The sequence below is a fragment of the Eleutherodactylus coqui genome, unplaced genomic scaffold (genome assembly GCF_035609145.1).
Source record: "Eleutherodactylus coqui strain aEleCoq1 unplaced genomic scaffold, aEleCoq1.hap1 HAP1_SCAFFOLD_101, whole genome shotgun sequence".
NCBI classification, from domain to species: domain Eukaryota; kingdom Metazoa; phylum Chordata; class Amphibia; order Anura; family Eleutherodactylidae; genus Eleutherodactylus; species Eleutherodactylus coqui.
The window spans coordinates 457,972-461,974 of NW_027102216.1; the positions used below are offsets into that span (position 1 = coordinate 457,972).

The window sequence follows — 4,003 nt, forward strand, 5'->3', positions numbered from 1 at the left end:
CGGCCGCTTTTCGACTACCAGCGACTGCAGGTCACACACACAGGCTGGTTGGAATGGCCTAGCATTATCCTGATCTGGAGGTGTAACTTGAAGCTGCGGGGCCCGAGTACAAAGTCTGGAACTGGGCCCCCAAACTATAAAGCTTCATTGATAGCATTGGTTTACAATGTGGGGAAGAGAGACTTTATGGGCCCCCTGGGGCTCCGGGCCCCCTGCACATACACCCATGACCCGAATACGTGAAGCATACAGACGCAGGCTGCCAGGATACGCTGTGCCTGCCCGATGTTTCCAACTTGGCTATTAGCGCAGCGGTAGGTACGAACTATAGAGTGCGGCTGCCATATGAACTGGTGTGTGTGTTGTTTTGCTTCCAGTTGTACCTGTGCTGTGCACACTCTGGCAGACGCAGCTGCTCAGTGGATACAATGTTGCGAGCAGACGGGCTGAGTGTCAATCAAAGTGCTTGGGTGGTGGTAGCAGCAGCCGCCACAGCTGCGCTGCACCTCTTGCTCGTCAGTTTTGTTTTTCTGCTTTTGGAAACTGCTGTAGGAAAGGGGGTGCACCGGTCCTGGAGGTACTGCAATACCAGGTCAATGCGTGGAGTGGACAGAGCAAGCTCTTTTTCCAGCTCCCTGTTCTAAAAATCCATTTAATATATGGTCCCCAGATAGGGGACGTATCAGATATTAAACTGATAAGAACAGATACTACACTTGATCTTAGCCAAAAGGCCGAGAAGCGATAACCCGAAATGGGTTTCACCTGTAGCCCGGTCCGCCCAACTCCACTTCCAAGGCTTGAGGCAACACGCTCAGCCAGCACTCTGGGCGCACCCACAATGCACCCAGGCAGCTGGGAGAGCTATGAAAACTTTCCATAGCCCCGCCCCACGCCTTCTCAACCGCGCCCAGCCTCACACCCTCAGTCCTTCCTCTTGCACCGTGCTCACGCATCCTAGGCTTGCAGAGCCTGCTGCTGCAGGACTCGTCAGCTCCCTACAAACGAGGGTTAAGCCGGCGATGACACTAGAAGCAAGCACTAGTTTGTCTCTGAAGGTGCGTCGGCCGGTCGGTTGGAGGGATCTCTTCGGCCAGCCGCATTTCGAGTAGGGACGGATGGAAACTTTTTACCTAAAATAAGGGAAATTGGCTTCGGCCCCATAGGGCTTTATTGCCTTCCCCTGGGCCAGCATTAGTAGACCCTAGTAAGGAGAATATTAGAGCGGCATGGTCATCCGAAGAACTTAAAAACATACAGCAGGCCTTTTTTGCCCGCCCGCCATACATACATACATACCTACAGATTTTATATTTTTTTTACATATATACATTATATATATATATATATACATACATACATACATACATACACACACACACACACACACACACACACACACACACACACACACATACACACATATACACACACACATACAATCTTAAATCTATCTTTAATCTATATCTACAAAATCTGTAAATTAGAAATAATCCATATCTATATTCTACATAATTAATAAAGATAGATAGATAGATAGATAGATAGATAGATAGATAGATAGATAGATAGACTCACATACATGCATACATACATACATACTGTATGCAATTGAGCCAGGTGTTTGGAAGGCTGACGATGTCACTCCTTTGTGATGTCATCAATTTAGAAGCATTAATACCGGGCTTGGCAGCCATTTCAGTCAGTCTCTGCTGCAGCTGGGAGACGGGAGATGGTCTTTATTTCCACCAAGAAGCTGCAGAACTACCGGTAACTGCATCATTTTTATTTTATTCAATATAGGTTTTATTGGTTTCATGGAGGGGGGGAAACTTTTGCCTTATCTCAAAGCAATGTAAAAATAACTTTGACAATGAAACTTAATAAATCAATTTCGAGTTGAACTATATCATGTTTGTCTGTGATATTTTATAAGGTCTACAAACAGGGGAATGAGGGGAGGGTAAGGGGGGGGGGAGTGGTAAGGGAGGGTAGGTATCTATGACACGGGAGAAAGAGAAAATAAAACAAAAAGGGGGGGGGGGGGGGCGGGCTCCGGAATTGTTGTTTCTCTTTACAATTGTGGTTTAAACGTGTTACTCACATGTCCCTGTCTGTAACCACTTGGTAAATAGGGGTGAGCTCCGGGCATCTATCCATATCGCCCAGGTGTGATACAATTTATCATAGCCTGACGGCTCATCTAGAAGCCTCGTTCTCTCCATACGCTCTATTTCGTGGATCATTGTTATTTTTAGTGGAGTGCATTTTTTATGCAGCACACAAGGGGGAGACAGCGGCCTACCAAAATCTAGTTGGCTGCTGCTGTGGCTTTCTTTTTTTTAAAAAAAGGTAGGTTCCGTTCTTCCATGGTGAGGAATAGGCAGGGAGGTTCCGTTTTTGCCAGCTGGGGAATGCTTATAGGCAAGGCCTTATCCCTGGTGGTGCATGTAACGTTAGACCACGTTTCAGCATTCAGTCAGTCAGTGGCTGACAAACGAGCTCCATGCAAGTTTACATTAAACAGACACATTTCTTTCTTTACTGTATTGACTGCGGTCTGTAATCGAGCGGTTGAACTGTTTCTGTGTCCATGCATTGAATAAAGCAATACATCCTTGTAAAGTAGACGTCCGTTCGTTGGAGTTCTTTGCTCCCCGAGTGTTGCTCCATCTCTAAACGTTGGCCTGGATCTTCATGGACGAATACTGCCCATCCCACGTGGAGCGTGTATCTCAGCCCGCGTGGAGTGCTGCAGTCCAATGAGGTATTCCGTGCTACATAGCAAGCCTTGGGCCTGTGTGATTGGGGGTCCGCTGCTGTCTGTCCACTCTGAAGCGCGCATCCGGGGCCGGCCGCTTTTCGACTACCAGCGACTGCAGGTCACACACACAGGCTGGTTGGAATGGCCTAGCATTATCCTGATCTGGAGGTGTAACTTGAAGCTGCGGGGCCCGAGTACAAAGTCTGGAACTGGGCCCCCAAACTATAAAGCTTCATTGATAGCATTGGTTTACAATGTGGGGAAGAGAGACTTTATGGGCCCCCTGGGGCTCCGGGCCCCCTGCACATACACCCATGACCCGAATACGTGAAGCATACAGACGCAGGCTGCCAGGATACGCTGTGCCTGCCCGATGTTTCCAACTTGGCTATTAGCGCAGCGGTAGGTACGAACTATAGAGTGCGGCTGCCATATGAACTGGTGTGTGTGTTGTTTTGCTTCCAGTTGTACCTGTGCTGTGCACACTCTGGCAGACGCAGCTGCTCAGTGGATACAATGTTGCGAGCAGACGGGCTGAGTGTCAATCAAAGTGCTTGGGTGGTGGTAGCAGCAGCCGCCACAGCTGCGCTGCACCTCTTGCTCGTCAGTTTTGTTTTTCTGCTTTTGGAAACTGCTGTAGGAAAGGGGGTGCACCGGTCCTGGAGGTACTGCAATACCAGGTCAATGCGTGGAGTGGACAGAGCAAGCTCTTTTTCCAGCTCCCTGTTCTAAAAATCCATTTAATATATGGTCCCCAGATAGGGGACGTATCAGATATTAAACTGATAAGAACAGATTTTTTTTTTTTTTTTTTTATAACCAAAGGTTTTTATTTATTCACAACATAATAAATCCATCACATTATACAACATAAATACATTACAAATCATGACAAATCAACTAATTGTATCCATTTTTTAACCTTCCATATTCCTTCCGCATCGACTCCATCCTTTCTTTTGTCCCATAAATAAATGAAGTATAATTTCCCCAACACCATTCGCACGCTGTCCCTCATTACATCCTTTCTCTTGAACACATACACATTCCTTACATCCCACAACACTTCCTTCACACACGCCATAAACAGCCACAACAGTCTCTCTCTCACACTGCCTCTCACACCTAAACCAAACATAACTAACTCAAAGGACATGAAATTAACTCCTGTTATCTCCTTACATAACGAGCCAAGTCTCCGCAGCACATTTTGTGCATGGCTGCAGTTCCAAAATAAAT

General features: G+C 46.9%; 2 non-coding genes across 2 annotated transcripts; both read right to left on the minus strand.

The window, feature by feature from the left end:
• Positions 1-555: 555 nt before the first annotated feature.
• Positions 556-746, minus strand: LOC136599500 (U2 spliceosomal RNA). The gene has a single exon (XR_010789051.1). It is a non-coding gene; the product is annotated as a U2 spliceosomal RNA (small nuclear RNA).
• Positions 747-3,407: 2,661 nt separating this feature from the next.
• On the minus strand, positions 3,408-3,594 carry LOC136599552 (U2 spliceosomal RNA). The gene has a single exon (XR_010789099.1). It is a non-coding gene; the product is annotated as a U2 spliceosomal RNA (small nuclear RNA).
• Positions 3,595-4,003: the final 409 nt, after the last annotated feature.